Genomic DNA, 21,130 nt, shown 5'->3' with positions numbered 1-21,130 from the left:
CATCATTATACAACCATCTGCTCAGCATCTGACAAAACAAGATTCGAAAAAGTCATATTTTTCAAAAGTGTACGTAATATTTACTTTGTCACTGTATGGAAATGTCTTTCCTGGTCAATACCTCATACGACATATTGTGGTCTCCAGCTCATCCACAAGATTGTCCTGCACTTGATATTAACAACAAGGAAATAGGATCAGGCCTACCATAAATGATTCCACAAAACAAGGCTATTGAAGATTCCCAAGTCAATACCTTTGAATTCCCACAGTGATCAAAAAGAAAAGGCAATTTCCCTGTAGAAAAGGCACTCTTCTCTGAAGCGTTCTTTCAATGATACCATATTGGTACGTGTTGGAAAATGGCCCTCTCCAATGGGTCGCCCCAACCTTTTTGCCTTCCTCTTTTTTCTGAATTCTATTTGTTGGCTTTAGGAGTCTGAGCACTTTACCAATGCTGACCAGTAATTGTTTTATGCCTGTTTGACATATTTAATTTATTTGTAAGTCAGCTGTAAAAAAGGTATACCATATACCCAGGGCCTGTAAATGCTACTAGTGGGCCTGCAGAACAGAGTGTGCCACTCGCACAAGTAGCCCTGAAAACATGTCTCAGGCCTGCCACTGCAAATCCTGTGTGTGCAGTTTTATTGCCATTTCGACCAGGCATTTAAAACCCTTTGTCAAGTCTTAAACTCCCCTTTTATTACACATAGGTCACCCCTAAGGTAGGCCCTAGGTAGGCCATAGAGAAGGGTGCTGTGTAAGTAAAAGGTAGGACATGTACTTTTAAGTTTTGCATGCCCTGGAAGTGGAAAACTCCTAAATGTGATTTTTACTTCTGTGAGGACTACTCCTCTCATAGGTTAACATTGGAAACTCCTTAATACACTTCTAAGCTGTAAATCCTAGTTAGAACGGAGTAGAACGGCTGTATCATGTTTTATATTTTTGGAATGGTAATGACAAATCCTCTTTACTGATAAAGTTGGATTTGACATTACTATTTTACAACTGCCACTTTTAGAAAGTGGATATTTCCCTGCTTTTACAGCTCAGTGTGCCTGCAGCCAGTCTCAGGTAGGTGACGGCTACACTTTGTGTATTACCTCTAACAAGTAACAAGCACAGGATGGTTATGTGTGTCTGAGTACTCATCTAAATTTTGATGGCTCTTCCTGAGCAAGAAGGGAGGGAGGGGCTGACACTTACACCTGTTATAGGCAGTGCCCTCTCCCCATACAAACGGCTGATTACCGCCCACAGCTAGTCTGGAGCCAGGAGTGTGAAGAAAGGGCTTATGTGCACTTCAAAGAAGTCACCTCCACTACAGAAGTACAACTGGGTATAAGTATTAGGGCTCTGACCCCACCAAATCAGATTATCTTTTAGTTTGCATCCAGTTTACCCTGACTAGGATTGTGGTTCATGCTTGGGCAGGGTGTATACCAGTGATGTAGCACGGGGGCAGTCTGCCCAGGCGGCACTTTTATTGGGGCTGGTGGTGAGACGCAAGGTAAGTGGTAAGTTTTCTCTTTTTTTGTTATTCATCTTGTTGCCTGTCACCTCCCCCCTCTTGTCGTCGTCTGTCGTCAGAACCACCCAACGCTCATCTTAGTATGTCGACCGCAACCCCTGCCTCCTACCCCGCGCTCCGGCCGTCACTGGGTGGGAAAATCAGGGATCGCCTCGGGCGGCTAAAGCTCTAGCTACACCACTGGTGCATACCTCTGTCAACCAGAAACCCAACTTTTAACTGTACTCCGTCCCTCTATAGTTTAATAAGAAGAAATTGTTATTTAACTATAGTCCAGGTTCTGTATTGTAGGGATCTTTATTGAATATATAAACATAAGAATAATTCCCTGCTGAGTAGCGGCTGGCAGGGAATGAAAGTGAAAGGGGCGTGGGGCATGGTTTACAAAAAAAAGCCACTCGCCTTCTCACCACGTCTCGAATCGTCTCTCCTCCGTGTCCCTCGTCATGACATCATCTCTCCGCCGGAAGCACACAGGCTCCCTCCCCTAAGCCAATCACAACGCTGCAATGCAGGGTTATGATTGGCCTGAGCGCTGTGGCTCAGTGCTCAGATGGGGAATGGGAGGCTGGGTATGTTACCCACCATGCTGTGTAATGCAGCTTGGTGGGGAACATGCAAAGTGCGCAGGACTGCTTCGGGACGGCCAAGCAGTCATGCGCACTTTGGAGTGCAGCAACCACTCCTCCACCTGGACGTCACTGGAGTCCCAGCCAAGGCCAGCCCAGCTGGAAAAAAAAGTGATAATATCTTCTTTTTTTTTACACTACTCCGCGAGCATTGGGGCGATGCTCCTCCGCCATAGCGGAGGAGCTGCCACTGTCTCTGCTGTATGCGGGAGTTCAGGAACATTTAATTCACATATTTATCTATAAAAGGGCATGTAATTTCCCAACATTTTCACTATTCCAAATTAAAACCCCTTATTCAAAACTACATTCCCGCACATTTGAGTCTAAACTGCTGCCTAAGTCTGTCTACAATTAGGGAAAGAGGGTGCAGGGTAGACTTAACATTATAATTACAAAAACCAACCTGTCCATTTAAGACATCTGAAGGCTTCCAATACCATGGTTCCCTGTACTGGCAGTTGCTTCTCAGACTTAGTTCTTTTTGACGGAGATGTAGATATGTACAGAAACTAAGCTCTCTGGACTTTATTCCACATGACAGAGAAACAGTCGGGAGGAGGAAGGGTCATTTGTTACTTCAATGCAGATCACTACAAAACAGAACTAGGACTAGCAACCATTTCTATTGCATTGTAGGATCTTCATTTTTAATCATAAATGTTACAATAGAGTGGCAAAGAAATCTCTACGATTCTGAATCCAGCAATCTGAAAAGAGACGCTTTTACACCACTCTATGTAAAGCTTGGTGTGGAAAGGTTCTTAAGGGTAGCTTGACCTACAATGTCGTTAGCTCTGATTGTGCTTTTAAATCAATAGAGTCTCCATCTCGAACAGTAGTGAGCTCCAACTTGATGCTTGTGATATTTTGGAACTCTTGTAGATGTTGTGAAATACAATCCCCAGCTGAGTGGTGTAGATGGTGAGGATGGTAAAGTCATTTTCTGGAGTTGGATTGAGATCATACAGATAAATTGGCTGATTGGGATTTATTTGAAAAATTCTATCTGGAGCTATGCCTCTGCTGATTGGAGTATCTCTGCTGTTTTGCTGCTGCTGATGTGGTGGTTGGCAGGCTCATTGAGGGGATTGAACCATCTGGCTCTGGAAGAATCACCCGTCTTTGTGATGGAAATATAATCTAATGCCTGTTTTGCACTTCTCCAAGGCAACTGCTTTTAAGGTCCAAACTTTGTTCCTAATGTGGATCATTGCTTCCTCTGGTGCTAGGAACATAAAGCGCAGCCAAATGGACTATCTCAGTCTAGTGCTATGTCAGTAACATGACACTGTTAGGTCTGCTAAGTCAGTAGATACAGTTATTACCTAATTAGGTATCAGAAGATCTTCCTGTACCACCCCAGAGATCCCGTGTTCATTCTTTTGAAAGCTCTTTTGCAAATGTTTGTATTGTTTCCTATAGAGGCTGATCATTCCTTCCTAAAGAGCTGTAGTGGTGGAAGATGTAAAGTCTGTGACAGTTGTGCTGGTCATCCTTTTTCAAGCGGTGTCCATCCTCTTGCTTTCTCTGTCAGGGTAAGGAGATGTCTTTGGAGCTGATGCATGACGTTTTCAGTGAACTGAGACTGTAATTGAGTGAGGTTTAGATCTAATTGCACAAGGCCGAATCATGCTCTAGAGATTGATATATCTTTAGAAGCCAAGGAGCCATGCTTTGATCATTGCAGGCATAAGACATGTGTTCTACCCCTATGCCTATTATAAGAGACATTTGCAGCAGAGGAAGTAAAGGCTGGTGCACTGATCTTGGCTGCATAGTCTCTGTGATTAGTGAGACTGCTGTACGAGGCGCTTCCAGCAAAATGTGGAGTTTCGCCATGCAACATGCTAAGACATCATGGGAGATGGAGATGTCATCCAAATAGGAAACTCTTGGTGGTGACACAGTGATGGATGTAGGGGCATGTAGGGTGACATATCTGAGTTCCATTCAAACGATCTTATAAGTGGCCTTTTGTGCCTCTTCTTCCACAGTGGCTGATACTTCCCTTGATAGATATCTCTTAGGAGACTTCTGAAGAGACAGAGGCATATTTATGATGGGTAGCATGGAAGTCTGCATTGTGGCATGATTTTTCATGGTGTATACGGAGAAAGTTGCAGCGGTCTCTGGTGACCAAGGGAAGCAGGCATTGAAATTGGTATAGGTAATAATCAGAAACTATTCCTTGGTGATACAGTTTTTGCTACTGAGGACTTCGACACTGTTTAGAGCCTCGATGTTGGTCTATGTGGCGTTGAATGGTATTCAGATGTCAAATGCACTGACTTGACAAATGCCTCGATGGCAAATGGTGTGTGATAGAAATGGGTGGGAGATGTGAGTGTTTTGACATTGATGATCTACACCGTACCTGTATTCAAACACTGAGACCTTTGAAGATAAGTGGGATCAATGGCATTGGGAGCCATGTGAATTAGGATGCTACTTGTCTCTTCTCTATAGGATTTTCTCTTCCTTGATCTTCCTCTTCAAGAGGCCCTAAATGGTTGGAGTCTAGTCGCAGTAGGAAAACATTCTTCTCTGGAAGTCCTTTCAGTCTTGTTTTTGTCCTTTCCCTGAAGTCTTCCAAATTATCTTTAGAACATGATGATGCCTTCCAGCTCACACATGGGCCTGCCTGTCCTGTGTTTCACTAGCCAGACTGGAGCCAGACCTAGGGGAAAGGGACACACTGACCAGAACCAGTTTAGGATTAGATGATGGGATTGCCCCCCACACAAAGGCTAGTACTGGGCACACAAGTGGCAACCCCAGAACCGGAAATGAGAACACTCCTTGCAACTTCACTTCGAGGACCTCACAGGATCCTATGCAGAGCCCCGCAGAGCCATGCTGCACAGTTTCTGACTGATATCTTCACAAGAGCCGAGAAAAAGCAAAGCGAAGCCCCATAGAGCCTCTTCACAGCTGAAATCATCCCCAGATCTGATTTGAAGCTATGCTCGGCAGGGCAGAGCCTCACTCCGTGGCTGATCTAATGGAGAGCAACGCAGAGCTCTGGAAAGCAAAGCAGCACAGACCCTGCACCAAAGCCAGAAGGTAAAGCCCTCAATAGGGCACAATTGGTCCTGTATCTGGCTGGCACCTCATCGTGGATGGCCTGACCATGTTACTTTGGGACCTGTCCTGCATGACCAGGTGCATGCAGTTAATACTTTGAATCTTTTGATGCTATTTTTAGCCAAAACTTTAAAACGTGTTACTCGGGTCCATCTAATTGGATTGTTGCCATTTTGGTGTCATTTTTTTAAATATTGAAATGTAATCTAATGCTCAAAACTGTTTTGGGATTGTTTTTTGTTGTGCTTTTCTCGTTATTATTGTTTAAGTGCTGCATAAATACTTTACACTTTGCCTCTAAGTTAAACCTGACAGCTCTTGTACCAATTTACCACGCTATTGAAATTAGGGGGCTTACGTGGGACTGGTTAACTTTATACCTAGGGGAGGAAGTTAGGAGGTCTGGTGTCCAGTTTGTTCATCTGGATCTTATGAGGCACAAGTGGGTGTGCTAGAGGGCTTTGCTGTGAGCTCGACTCTTCAAAATCTATCTCACCCACTTTGCTCTTTTAGGAGAGGCCCTGGGAGCAAAAATCATTTCCTATGCTGATGACACTCAGCTTCTATTCTCGTTGGGGCATGGATGAAACTTTTCTGGGTACAAACATTAAAGCCTGTTTAACAGCTGTCTTTCAATGGCTTACACACCATCAGCTCAAATGTAATACTGGAAAGACAGAGATACTCTTTTTTGGTACAAGGGCAAAAGAACCCTGGCAATCCTTTTGGCCTGTGGATTCTTTACCTCCACTACATAAGGCTAGTTTGGTCAAGAATTTAGGTATTAAGTTTGATGGAGAGCTTTCCTTTCTACCTCAGGTCAATGCAGTGGTAGGAACTTGTTTTGCTGCTTGTGTTAAGAAGGTTTCTGCACTTCCTCTCTTTTTCAGCAAGGAAACCGGTAGTCCAGGCTTTGATAATATCTAGGCTAGATTACTGTAAGGCTCTGTACCTGGGCCTTACTGAATACATGATTAGTAAGCTGCAGGTAGTTTAAAACGCAGCGGCCCGGTTAATCCTTGGCCTGTCTTTGAGACTATATGTTCCTCCATATCCAAGGGAAATGCACTGGCTTCCCATAGAAAGAGGAACCTTTTTAAACCTTGTTGCTTTTATATAGTGCACTCCATCAGTCTGGAGCTGGCCATCTCAGAGCAAGGATTTGCTTTTATGGTCTTGCCAGACGCCTGCCATCTGCCAAGCTTTTTTTGGCCAAAGCACCTAGGATTCAGCGGTTCCGGTCAGGAGGCAGCTCTATAAATACCTGTTACATTACATTACTTTACATTATCAGAAGGTTATGCACAGTTTTATTTTGTGACTTTTGTGATTCACCCTAACAATGATTGTGAATAATAATTGAAGCGGGTTCTCACCCCCTTCAACCAATACAATTTTTTACAGCCACCATTTCAACACTATTCCTTTTCAAGTCAAGTCAAGTCATAAAGCTTTATTCGGAACATAAAAAACATGTCCATAAAAGCACATACAGTTACAAAAGCAAACATTTCATTAATTAAAAAGGAAAGAAAAGAACACATAGTACATTAATTATCCAGTGCGGGATGGAATAAATAATTAAAAAGAGAGTTAAAAACACATACTTTTCCTAACACCAATAGCCTTGAGTAGGAAGGTAGCTGTAAAAAAGCAAATGTCCGGATGATGCATATTAAAAAGCAATTTCATAGATTCAGTAATTGTTCTTACTCCAAATCTTTTCAGGATGGGCTTTAGGTAGATTTTCCGTAATTCACTATACAATTGGCAAGAAAAAAGAAAGTGCATAGTACTCTGTTCTGTCTTGTAATCACAAGCACAGGGACCAGTAGGGCGTATTTTTACATTAGGGCACGCAACCAGATGATGTACTATTCCCATCCTCATTCTAGTAAGTACAAACTGGTGTGAGACTCTGGTCACCTGTATCAGATAAGGATGAAATCCAATAAACTCATTCAAGCTATTGTACAGTTTACAGGTAGGTAGTTTTGATTCTTCCAAAGCACGCCTCTCTATACAGAAATTCAAAAACGTAATTTTCAAATTTGATTTGGAGTTATCAGATGCACAATACCGAACAATTTATCACATTGTATCCAAAGACTTTTTGAAAATTATCAATGTTATATTTAATCCAGGGGATCTTCAGGTGCTGGTCCAAGGAGAGGCAATCCTCGATGATAGCTCTGTTCAGTGAGGTGCCTTCATTCAACCAAACAGAGCACCACAATAATAAGGGTCTTAACATGATTAAATCATTCAAAACATGGGTCCCCGTTTCCTTATGAACCAAGATGTTGGAGGTAGATTTGGGTAAGCACAGGAGCCTTTTCAAGAAGTTATTCTCCTCTACCTGTAGGCACCCGGCAGATGTCACACCCCAAACTCCTGCCCCATAAAGGGCCGCAGATAGACATTTTGATTGAAACATTTTTAGCATGTCAGCTATGCGTCTATTCCCCAGCTTCTTGGCAAATACAAAAACCCCATTGGCACTTCTAATCATCTTAGTTTTAACTGCTTTGTGTTCAATATCCCAGCTACCATTTTTAGAGAAATTAATCCCCAAATAGCAAAAGTTGTCTACTTTTAAAACCTGTTCGCCTTCTATAAAATAATGAGAGTTAACTTTCGTTTTAGCTCGGCCTGGACCACACTCCATCACATAGGTTTTTGACCTATTGATCACCAGTTTCCTGTTTTTGATGAACTGAACAAACCTGTCCATCAAACGTTGGAGACCCAGGGGGGTCCTGGACAGCAGCACAGCGTCGTCCGCATAGAGTAACACAGGGATGTTGAGGTTGTTAACTCTAGGAACGTCTGCCGTAACTGTCTGCAGGACAGAATCCACCTCATTAATGAAGAGAGTAAAAAGTAGGGGTGCTAAAACACACCCCTGCCTGATTCCCCTCCCGATCCTAAACTTGCTTGTACATTCCCCTTTAGGGCCATACCGGACACTAGTACTAAGTTTTTCATACAGGCGTGCCAGGAAATAGACTATACAGTCAGGAGCTCCCATATCAATCAATTTAGCCCACAATAAGGCGTGGTCTACCATATCCAAAGCACTGCTTAGGTCAGCAAAGCATAAGTATAGTGACCCTTTTTTGGCCTGGGTATATTTCCCGACCAAAAGTTCTAAATTTAAGCACTGCTCAATTGTGCCACGTCCTTTTCTGAACCCAAACTGACTATTAGTTAAAATCTCATTCGTCTCTGCCCATTCCTCTAATCTGGTTAATAGGACCCGACTCCTAACTTTAACAGATGAATCCAGTAGGGATATTGGTCGATAATTTTTAGCTTCGCCCCGGTCTCCCTTCTTATAGATATGGATGATTATCGATTCTGCCCAGGTAGATGGTATTTTTGTGCTAACAGCTGCATTAAAGATCTTAACCAATAGGGGGCCCCAGATCTCCGGGGCGGTCTTATAAACATCTACGGGTACCCCATTGGGTCCTTGGGCCTTCCCACCCTTGCTAGCTCTTATACTAACCATAACTTCCTCTACAGTGATGTTTAGGGCAGCTGTAGGCCATCCTTTTCCATAGGAAGCTAATCTGTTGCCAGAGTCAAATATGGTGGAAAAATATTGGATCCATGACTCTATGCTCACATTAGATGTGAGCTCTGGAGCCTTCTCATCCTTGAGGAATGGGCTATTTACCGTGGACCAGAACAAATTACAATTCCTTAGTTCTGCTGCTTGACTTAAATTGTCCCACGCTTCCTGCTGTAGCTCAACCTTTCTGCGTTTAAGGACCAATTTAAAATCCTACCTAAGTTGGGTCACTAGACACTTGTCTCTTGGTTTGCTAAAGCTTCTTTAAGATCTCTCCGGGCATTAGAGCAAGCATGGTCAAACCACCCCCTATTTTGTCTATTCGTGTGCCCTGCCTCTTTGGTAAACTTCTTGCTAATGATTGAATTAATTCTATCAAAGTGATCAATACTGGCAACCACTGTTCCATCCTGTTCGAGGATTGCCGAGATTTCCATCAAACAACTATTAATGATAGAATCAGATGTTTCATCTGCTTTTTCTCCCTTCCACCTCAACCTGACACCATTTGTTCTGTGTGGTTCAATATTAACGATTGTACCCGTGTCGGGAGTGGTGGTAGGTTTCCAGATCTTAACTTCAGTGATTAAACAGTTATGGTCACTCAGCATCACGTCGACCACCTTGACCTCAGAGCACATGGGGATTAGGTTGGAAGACATGCATATAAAATCAATTACCGTATTAGCCCCCCTCCCTTTGAAAGTTGGGATACATTCTCCCAGATCATTCTTTACATTTTCCATGATTTCCATGTCATAATCTATCAAAAAGTTATTCAGGGTTTCACCATACAAATGATGAGGAAAGTGAACTTCAGCATCCCCTGAGTGATTATAGACACCACATAGATTCTGGGATGATAAGGGGCAAACAGATACATTAAAATCCCCCACAAAAATAAATTCATAAACACCGTTAAAATTCTCCACAAGGTTACACACTGCTTTATGTAAATCATTTATAACTTTGTGCCTAGTACCATCCAATATATTATTGTAGAAATTAATCAACAGTATATTTCTACCTACTTCTTGTGCAAGCCACAGGATTTGGGAATGAACCCCCACTTTTACATACTTTTTTACTAAAATAGGTAACTTCACTGAAATCAAAACTAGCAGTCCTCCTTTTGATCTGCCGTGAGGCGAAGCCAAGGCGGGAAGCTCATAGGAAACAAAGCCATCACTGCCCTTAAATTCTTTACACCATGTTTCCTGTAGGCAAATGATGTCGAATAAGCCAATAAAATCTTTCCATCCCAGCATTTCCTCTTTGGCCATCAGACCTGCAATATTCCAGCTAGCAATATAGCAAGTTACCTTGACCCTTTCATGGCTGACACTGGGCGTTCCATCAATAGATACGGACGTGTTATCATCTACATTAAAATGCTCTATGTTAAGCTCTAAATGCTCCTCTTCTCCCCCAATAGACAAACACTCCACATTCACATTATTAATCATTTCAGTTACGGACATAATTTGCTCTCCAGTATCATCTCTCACCTGAACTGAGTTACTCTTATGTCAGTCATTTTGATCCAGGAAACTCAATGACTGAAAACCCACCGCTGTTTGGCGGACCCGGTTCTGGGGAGGTTGTGGTTGCCGGCGGACATCTTGCCTTGGGCAGAGGAGGGTGAGCGCCATCTTGGAGCGTCCAGGTCATCAGGGACGCGGAGAGCACGCTATTTAGGGCGAGCATCACGAGGGGATTACCTGCTAAGGTATCCTGAGGCTGAGAATCACATCAGCACCTCGCTGTTGGTCGCGCTGGTCGCGTTTCCCTGTGCTCCGCTCTATACTATTTTAAGGACCCGTTTTTGGATTTGTTTTTAATTTTATTTTCCTTATCCCCTGTTCTTAGCTCCCCGCTTGCCCCCTACCTTGCACCATAATTCTGGAAAACCCACCGCTGTTTGGCGGACCCGGTTCTGGGGAGGTTGTGGTTGCCGGCGGACATCTTGCCTTGGGCAGAGGAGGGTGAGCGCCATCTTGGAGCGTCCAGGTCATCAGGGACGCGGAGAGCACGCTATTTAATGCTCGCCTGTTTCACGCAGCGGAGACGCGCAGCGGTAGCGCCTTCCCTGCGCCTGAGTCGTGCCAGAGTCCTGCCCGTCTGCGCCCGTCCGCGCTTCGGTCGCTCTGAGGTAGGACTCTGGCTCCCTCTCATACTTTTATTGTGTATATTAAGTCATACTATTGTTCCTGGGATGATTGCTTATGGCTCAGCTGAGCTGCTTACCCTGCGTCATCCCTCTCCGCTGTGCCAATGTTTACCACCGGGTAAGCGGATTCTGAGGAAAGGTTGTTCGACCTGTGGTTGGCGGCCAGTTGTCTCACTGGAACTACTGGTACCTTCCCCTTCCCAATACTGTCAATGCGCTCTTTTGAATACTAGGTCGCTTGGCAGACATTCTACGGACATCTGGGATCTACTTTCAAACTCTCAACTTTCATGTCTGTTTCTAACGGAGACATGGCTCGGGGAAGGCTCAGGCCCTGATGTGGCAAATGCACTACCCCCGAACTATACCATTCTCAGAAGTGACAGAGTTGGGGGGAGAGGAGGGGGAGTGGCTCTTATTGTGAAAAAGGACATAATGTGTTCCTTTTTTCCGATGGATAACATATCTGGCTGTGAAGCCATTGGCTTCAAATTGTCTCTTTCATCTCGCCAGACATGTACTGGACTTCTTGTCTACAGACCACCTGGTCCTATCGGTACGTTTTTTGAAGATGTACAGGCCGCACTTTCTGTTCCCTGCATGCGCTCAGCGCACTGTCTTCTGCTGGGGGATTTTAATTTGCATATGGACCTGGCAGCGGATCCAAATGTTGTTAAACTCCAAGACGTCGCGGCACTGCTTGGCCTTGTTCCTTATATTGATAGCCCTACCCATAACAAAGGGCATATCTTAGACCAAATTTTTTCCACCAAACAGATAGAAGTATCATCCCCACTTCCAGTGTTATGGTCTGACCATTTTTTAATAAATTTTGATGTCCCTTATCACATTACAACAGGGCAGAGAGGACAGAGTAGTGTGACTCGTCGATCAAGAGCTTTCCACCGCATTTCGGTGGAAGCGATGACTGACGCTATGCGTCTTCATCCTTGCGAGTTCACTGACGATCTGGAGTTAAATCTGGAGGCGGTGCAGAAGTGGCTGACCGCCAGATTTGATGAACTGGCTCCTGTGAAGACAGCCAATTCTGCCTATCATTTAGCCTCTGCTCCATGGTTTACCCCCTCACTAAGAAAAATGCGCCAAGAGTGTAAAAAAACTGAAAGACTCTGGCGACGAAAATATGAGTGTGAGGATAAACAAAGATATCGGGACATGATCAAAATGTATCATAAACATATTGCTGAGAGCAAGCAAAGTTATCTGGAACGTAGAATAGATGAAGCCAGCAATACAAGTAAAGAACTTTTCAGAATAGTCAAGGAGTTTACTTCACCTTCTGCCTGTTCTCCTTCCCACTCTCATTCTGAAGAGTGGATAAAGCAACTTGCAGCTTTTTTTTCCCAAAAAATCAAGACGATTCAGGAGTCTTTCCCTGTTCTAGACCCTACAACGTCAGCATACAGATCCACTCTTCCCTCTTCGAGTGAAGATATTACGCCCTTTTTTTCGGCTTTCCCTCAAATGACCTGTTCAACCTCCTATGATCTTTTATCCCGGCTTCAGTCAGGTTCTCCTATGGACCCTTGTCCGGCTAAATTCTTGGGCAGAGTGGCTTCAGCTGTCAACAGCTTGCTGAACCCTCTGCTGAACCTTTCTTTGTCCACGGGAGTGGTTCCCCCGGCATGGAAACATGCGTTGATTTCGCCACTAATCAAAAAGCCTACCTTAGATCCCCTGATGCATGCTAATTACAGACCGATATCCCTTCTCCCTGCTCTAGCGAAGGTTGTTGAAAAACACGTGCAGCTCTCGATTACCAACTATATCGAGAGCAACAACATCCTTCATGACACACAGTCGGGTTTTCGTGCTAATTATAGCACGGAGACAGCCCTTCTGGAGGTCACTGAAGCTATCAGGGAGACTCTCGATCTAGGAGGTAAGGCTGTATTAGTCATGTTGGATCTGTCGGCGGCTTTCGACACCGTCCCACATGACGGTCTCCTTTTAAGACTCCGGGAGATCGGGTTTCGTGGGACGGTGTTGGATTGGTTCAGATCTTTTCTTTCGGACCGCCGACAGGTGATCTGGGCACCACCGTTCTCCGCTGAAATGCCGCCGCTAGAGGTGGGGGTTCCCCAAGGGTCCATTCTGAGCCCCATCCTTTTCAATATCTATATGGCCCCTCTGGCGGCGGTGGCGGAGGCTTTTGGTGCCCAGGTCATATCCTACGCTGACGATACCCAGCTCCTGTTGACGTGCAAGAAGGGAGAGGCGTTTGATGGGGCAAAAATCAGGGACTGCCTTGGTTCTGTCTTTGCGTGGTTCCAACGGCATAGCCTAAAATGCAACTCAGACAAGTCTGAGTTGCTTTTCTTCGGCTGTGCTCCTGATCCACGCTGGAAATCATGGTGGCCTCAGGACATGTTTCCTCCCGAGACAGTATCAATGCAGGCCAAAAATCTTGGCGTGATCTGTGATGTTGACCTGTCCTTTAGATCCCAGATCAATGCACTATCAGGGAAATGCTTTAGCATCTTGAGGATGCTTAGAAAATTCTTACCGATGCTATCACTGCAATACAAGAAAATTGTAGTTCAGGCATTAGTAGGATCACAATTTGATTATGCTAATGCCTCGTATGTGGGATTGCCGAAATATTTGTTGGCAAGATTACAGATAGTCCAGAATTCGGCTGCAAGGGCTATCTTTGGCCTTCCACGTAGAGCCAGAGCCTCCAATCTGCTCAAGGAGTTACACTGGCTCCCTATTTCTAAAAGAGTTATTTTTAAAACTCCTACTCTGGTGTTTAAGGCCCTTCACTCTGTAGGCCCTGAGTATATTAAGAAGAGAATGGCTTTTTATGCACCAAGGAGGATGTTGCGGTCGGCGTCATCAGCCACGATTGTGGTCCCGCCGATTAAACGCGCCCGGATGGGTGGTCGGTCCTTCCGCTATTTAGCGGCCCTCCACTGGAATGGGCTCCCGATCTCTTTGCGGAAAGCCAACAGTCTCCTCATTTTTAGAAAGGAGCTGAAGACGTGGCTCTTTTCTGCGTGATCTCCATGACCACCTATGAGTTCGCTGTATGGACATCCTGGTCTCTGATCTCTTTGCTAAAGCGCCGGGACACCCTCTGGGGTAGCCGTGCGCTATAAAAGAGTGCGCACATAACATAACATAACATAATTAATTAATTGCGGGTTTATATAGCGCTAGGAATCGACTCCCTGAGGAGTATCTCCACGCTTCGACCGCTGGGGAACCCGTCCTGGCTCACCCTGAGAGATGGTCCCTGATGGGTATCTCTAAGGTGCAACCAAGCATCCCCGGCGGTCTGGGGGGGCCGTTGTGAAGATGAGGCAAGCTGATGCCCAGAGTTGCCGAGTGTGGTTTCTGACTAGAGTAGGCACCGAGGCGAGAATTATCGAGTCTGCTGACCCTGGTCCACGACCCTGCCGCGTCGGGAATCGAACCCTGGTCCCGGGCCGTTCTCTGCTTACGGGTCTGCCGCCTCTAACCAGTGAGCCACACTTCTCCACATTCTCCACATAACATTCTGGTTTGGAACTTGGTAACACATCCCATTAACAGGTGACAGAATACTATTGCATACTGATGGGAAATTAGGGGCATGTGTTATAAATCTATTCCCACCAGGGACCGAATTCAACATATGCATCGGCGTAATAACAGAACCATCCTGGGGACCGAAACAAAAGGTGTGTGGCCCTGGTCTGTTTGCAATAGATTGATAGTTGTTATTGTTCGTTGGCCCCTCCCAACTATTTACTGAGTGCAGCCAATTTAAATGGTTGTAGAAATATCCCAGTGGCCTAGCAACGACATCTGTCTCTGACTGCGTGATTGAGGCCGCTCTAAGGAGGACCGTCGCAACGTGTTGCGGATGTTTAAAGTTAATAATCACGCAGTCGCCCCCACAGGTTTTTCTGGTGTTGCCAATCCAGTTGACTCTTCTGATAGAAATAATCTGATCAGAGTAGCCAACTGGATAACCACAGTGTCGATTAGCCAAGAGATAGCTTTATTTTTTAGTGAGTCCGCCGACTCTTGGGTATAAGGCGCCTGTGTTATGGGTGGGACATTAGTTAGAACTACAACATAGGGTACACATTCAGGTGGGAGGTCTGCGGGGCGCTTGCTTGTTCTTACAGGACCCCTATTAGTCCCCCCTGTGCCTGCTGCTGGAGCTGTCACAGCTGGTACTAGACCAGTCTTCTCCCCATTTGAAGATAGTGTTGGTCTTACATCCTGATTAGGGGTAACCTGATTAGGGGTAACCTGTCCTACACTTGTTGACCCTGCTCTCTGTTGCTGGGAAAGTCGACCCTTATCCTGAATTACAGGGCATGTCGATACAGGTCGATCTTTGGATAGTTGTTTCCCAGCGGTAACAATAACAGGGGAGCTATTTATGTTTCGTGATTGAGCCCTTTCCTGTGTTGTAACTAAGATTGGGGGTGTTATATCTTTAATAATTAACACGGTTTCATCCAGAGTAACAGAGTGCTGGTCAACCGCGTCCCTTAATCTCAAGACTTCCCCGCACAAACCCTCGATTTTAGCAAGCAAGGGCTCTACAATCATTTTAAGTTTATTATCAATAGTGCTCACCAACAGATCTAATTGATCGGAATCAATGGAAACACAGCTTTCTATAATTAGTGCCCCTATATCCTCTGAATTGTCCTTGTGAATTATGTCCTTTTTGTATTTTCTACCTGAGTGATGATTTCCCCTTTTAGGGACAGTTTTCCTGCATGCTCTCATTAATCGTGTGGCCCTCTTAGACTGTTGAGGGGTACCCTCATAGGTGTCCCCCAGATCATCTTCCGCTACAGTCGCATTATCGGTAGCCTCAATTGAATCTACAGCGATACTAATATTGTCCATCTCAATTACTGTAACATGATCACTGGGTGTATTAATATCAACATTATTAAGTTCCAGAGGCACAACCAAAGGGGAGATTTCCGAGGTACTTTTCCTTAGAGATTTCCTCCTATCAGTATTTATTCTGTTAACTACCTTCAGTAGATAGTTATCAGGTAAAGTGGATTGAATAGACATATTGGGTGGTAGGTCAGGAGACTGTCAGCAAAGAATATAAAATAAAGTTAAGTGCACTGTGTACCACTTGGAAGTACTCACAAGTAGAAATAAGGGGGGTGGCCCGTCCCGACCCTGGTCGTCCCCGGACGGCCACAGACGGCCCGCCCTCTGCCCGGGCTCAGCCCGGCGATGCCCGCGCACGTCCCGCGACGCGGAGGGAGCGCCCTGGTTTAATAGCGCCTCCGGGCGCGCTGCGGCAGGAAGTGGCCGGAAGTGGTCTCTAAGCCCTCTGGGAGCTGTAGTCTCCAGCCGCCGCCAGCCGCGATGGAGTAGAGCGGCAGCGGCGAGACCACAGCGTCAGGGCCCCAGGAGCGAAGTGGCGTCCAGCAGGTAAGCCTCCCTTGGCCGGTGTGCTTTAGATGCTGCCGAAAATGACTATTCCTTTTCAAAATGAACTCAATGGTTACCCAACAAAGACAAATTGAGCTTTGATAACAAAACAGTATACTTGATATAATATATACTAATTTATATGTCATAACTGCTGCCTTATCACCCTCAGCTATTTTATCTTATCCAAATACATACCTATATCTTGCTTCACATTAAGGGTATGTAAAGTATGGTACCAGAATATTGTAAAGTTAGACATGAGTATTGTGTCCTAAACGTTATTTACAAATGATTTGTCCGTTTGAGTTAATAGTAGAAACTGTATTTCCAGTTGAGCAATATTTTTTCAAAAGAATTATTTAGGATGCAATATTTCTGTCAGACAACAACTTTGCTAACAGTATTCGCGCATAAAATTGTATGTAAAGGCTGCTCAACAGAAAAAAAGTTTGACACAGAAGCTGAAATGGAGGAACTCTCGAAGATTTATGGAGTAACACATATGGGATTTCAAATAGGAACAACATGGAAACCTCTCTTTAAATGCAAAACGAACACATTTTACATTATTTGCTATATTTGTTCAGAGTATAGTAATTGCAAAAAAGAGGTTGCACATGCAAATTACTTTAACTAAATTAATTATCAAGGGATGGAAAAGAGAGCTGGAATTTATTTTTAAAACATTGCTAACAGTGTCAAAAGCAACAAATCCAGGTAAGAGGGAGGAGTCAGTCTAGCTAGTTGAAGTCTGAGAGGAATCACTGTTGGGCAATGTTTTTCTCCTCTACTCCGCTACTGATCTCAGGCAGAGTTGCCACATAATCAGTTTTTGATCAACATAGGTCCTTATTATGATGTTGGGTGGCCTTTCGTCCGCCCGGAACCGTTGGGAAAAGGAACAGCCCGAACTCAGGTCGGCTGTTCTGAGCGCATTATTGTGATGTGACCGCCTATAGGGCGGTCGCAAACCTCCATTTCTCAATGGAAGCTTATGTGGTGGGTGGAAAAGACCCGCAGCACAAGCTTCCATTTAGAAATGACGCTTTTGAAACATCCCTGCACCGTCTGGCAGGCCCCATGCAGAGCCTTCTGCACCGTGCAGGGATGTTGAGGGGGCAGCATTGGTGCCCCCCAGGCTCTATTACGGAGGGCTAAGAGGAAGGGGGTCCTGCTAGTCAGTTCTGACAGCCAAACCAAAACTGATATGGATTGGCTGTCTGAAACCAACATGGTAATCCCAACGGCGGAGCCAAGCCTGGCTCCTCCCTCATTATAAGGATGAATATTCTGCTCCTGTTCTGACGTCGGAGGAGGAGTGGAATCTCCCCGCTGGTTTCGAAACAACCGCCGTCATCGAAATACGGCGGTCGGAGGGAGACCCATGATGTTGAGTGAAGGGACTCTGACCAGTGGTCGGAGGCTTACCGCTCGACATCCTAATCAGGCCCATAGTTGGAAGTTTTATGTCAAGACTTGTAGAAACACTTGGAATATCAACAAAAGCCAATAGATTGTTTTTCATTTTAAAATATAAACTCAAAACAGTCAATATAAAACCAAATGACTTCAAATGTGTTTTAGCGCTATCTAGATCAGTGGTTCTTAACCTGTGGTCTGCGACATCTACTCAGGGGGTCCGCGACTGCTTAGAAAATTAAATATTATTAACAGATTAATTAAGGGTACATTGATAAAGAAACAAAATGTAAAATATACATTTTTAAAGTTCTGTCAATATGAAGGAATTTTGAATTGGAAGCTAAAAATTAAGTTGATATCCTCAGATTGGTTTGTGCGAGCAGTTAGTAGAAATGCATCAAACAGAATATAACTCGGTGATGGGTGGCCTCAGTTGCACTTAAAATAGCTCCCACCTTCCTACTAAAATTTAAATTTAGATTTTTTATATTTATTTGTGAATTAAATAAAATATTTTGGCATTTGTATATTTGTTTGATGAATGCTTGTGACGGCATTATTGTGCATTGTTTTGTAGTTCAAACCATCGAAATTGCTTAGGCATGGGTCACCAACTTCCAGCAAGGAATCAGTGGGGGTCCCTGGAATCTAATAATGATTCAGTCGGGGTACCTAAATTACCGTAATGATTATTTGAGGGTCCGCAGATGTCATAAGGTTAAGAAACACTGATCTAGATGATTATTAGATGTATTATAGCAAACAGGTTTAGACTTGTCTTGTTATAAAAAAAATACAGAGGGTTTAACACAGTAAGTAGGAAAGTAGCCTTTCAAGAAAGGTGTAGTAATGAGGCTTAATGGATAGGTTCAAAAGCAAATGCCATGAGATGTGAGAGTACTATGTTTAATTCCTAATGTAGGGAGGGACGGCATATTGGAGGAAAAAATCTTTTTTTTATACCCCATAGGAAGTCTCTAATTACTGGGACTTTGAAAAAAGAGGTTTGAGAAGGACATTTTCTATAGGCAGTAATAGTCGCCAAATGGACTATAGTCACTGGAAACTTGTGCCCCCCCCCTGCAAAGTACATGAAGGGCCCCTCTCCATGCTCAATCAAGAGCTCTCTGGCCAGGGTACCATGCTAAGGGGGCCACCTGATGCTCAGGCACCTCGCACTGCGGGGCATGCGGGGCTGCGGGGCCTTTGTTACGCCACTGAATATAATGAAAGAGAATTGCAAGCCGGATTTGGCCAAATAAAACAATTATGGAAGTATAGCTACTACTTGGCACGTAGTTGGATCAAAGTTCTTGTAGGAACAACAGATACAGAATCTTTTCCATTTTAAAGAGAAAGCTGAACATATTGATGGGCATTTAGCCACTTTCATAATGCTCACGAATTCCTGTGGTGAATTTAAATGTCCGTATTGTATGAACTCAGAAACCATGCTGCCATACTCAAAGAGGATAGATTAGGATGCACCATCTAATCTACTTCATGTGTGGACGTCACGACATGTGGAGAAGGTCTGTGAACCACCACTGTCGGGGACACTCCAGAGCAATCAAAATCATCTGGCCTTCAAGTAAGACAGCTAGTTGATTACTGATAGAATCAGGGGAATCAGAGGAAAGGCATAGAGGAATTTGCTGGATCAGTTGATCCATAGGGCATTCCCCAGTGTCCCTGGTTGGAAGTAGGTCGAGGCAAAGCTTGGACATTTTTTGTTTTCTGTGGTTACGAATAAATCTATGCCTCGAAAACCCCACATGCGGAAGATGTTTTGAACAACACACTCATGATTTTCTTGAAGAATCCTGCTCAGGGAGTCTGCTGGAATATTTTGTACACCCCCAAAATGGTTTGCAGTGATTCTCAGGTCCCTAGTTAGCAGCCAATTTCATATTGTTTGGGCTTCCAGTGACAAGGCTCTATATGCTGTACCCCCTTCGTTGTTCAGATAAGTACATCATTGTCTGTCTGAACAAGAAGAGATTTTATTCTTGAAGGACCATAGAAAAGACTTCAGTGCCAAATTAACAGGTCAAAGTTCCAGGACGTTGATATGTTAAGTCATTTCCTTCATGGACCATATTCCCTGAATATGAAGGTGATCCATGTGCGTTCCCCAACTAAGAGGCATCGATCACTATCTTCTGAGAGGGAACATCCTGACGGAAAGGCATCCCTTGAAGGAGATTTTTCATCTTGCATCACTATTTGAGGGATTGACTCGCTTTGTTGGAAAGTGTGATCTTGTTTTCCTAGTTGCCTGAGTATTGACTCCACTGGTCTTACAGACACTCTTGTAGTGATGGCGGGCGTTTGGAGTCAGAAATATGCAAACGGCCATCGAGCCTAGAAGAGATGACACTTTCTCACCATTGGATGAAAGTCATTCTTGAGAGATTGACATTTCAGACATATAAATAAAAATCTCTCCTCCAAAGGATACACTTTTGCTTTTATAGTATCAATAGTTGCTCCGAGATGGCGTTGAGGTTGAATTTGGATGTTTCGCATGAAGACCTAGCCGATTGAGAAAAGATAGAGATAGTTATTCCATAAGGATGATGTGCTTGTTGTTGCATTGACGCCTTGATAAACAAGTTATCTAGGAATGGATAGACAAATATTCCGAGTTTCCTGAGATATGTGGCGACCACTGCCATGAACTTTGAAAATGTTCTGGTGGCTGATTAGAGGCCAAAAGGAAGTACTTTGTGCTGGTAGTGACCGTGCCCTACTACAAATATCAAGAAGGTGAAGTGTTTCCAGGCTATTGGAATGTGAAAGTACGCATCCTGATGATCAATTGACACAGCCAGTATCCTTGATGGATTTGAGAATACATTTGATGTAATGCTATCATTCTACATTTTTCTCTTCGTATCCATTTGTTTGTGACTTCTGAATCTATTATGGGTCTGAATTTATTTCTGGGACATTTCTTTTTCAACAAGAAATAAAGAGAATAAATCCCTGTTGGTTGGGAGGTACGAGCTCCACCACATGCTTCTACAGAAGGATGTTCACATCTGATCTCTCCATTTGTAGATGTTGATTGGATGGTTTCGTGAAATATTTGATGGAAGACAGTAACCATTCTGTACAATATTCAGAACCCAGACAAAGTTTATGATGGATTTCGACTCTGTTAGATATTATGAAATACTTCCCCTATCAGAGTGGGTAACAGAAGAAGGGGAAGCAGAGGTTCATTTGCTGGAGCCTATAGGAGGCTTTCCTGCTTTGGCAGATTGGAGGCCACC

The 21,130-nt window shown here is 44.2% G+C and overlaps 1 protein-coding gene across 4 annotated transcripts in view; it reads right to left on the bottom strand.

The window, feature by feature from the left end:
• The window catches only part of PDCL2 (phosducin like 2), a 474,415-nt gene that overhangs the window by 345,001 nt on the left and 108,284 nt on the right, over positions 1 to 21,130 (bottom strand). The gene's annotated exons all lie outside the window — the stretch shown is intronic.

Source organism: Lissotriton helveticus, chromosome 2_2, assembly GCF_964261635.1.
Source record: "Lissotriton helveticus chromosome 2_2, aLisHel1.1, whole genome shotgun sequence".
Taxonomy (NCBI): Eukaryota; Metazoa; Chordata; class Amphibia; order Caudata; family Salamandridae; genus Lissotriton; species Lissotriton helveticus.
This window is presented reverse-complemented; position numbering and strand designations above follow the sequence as displayed.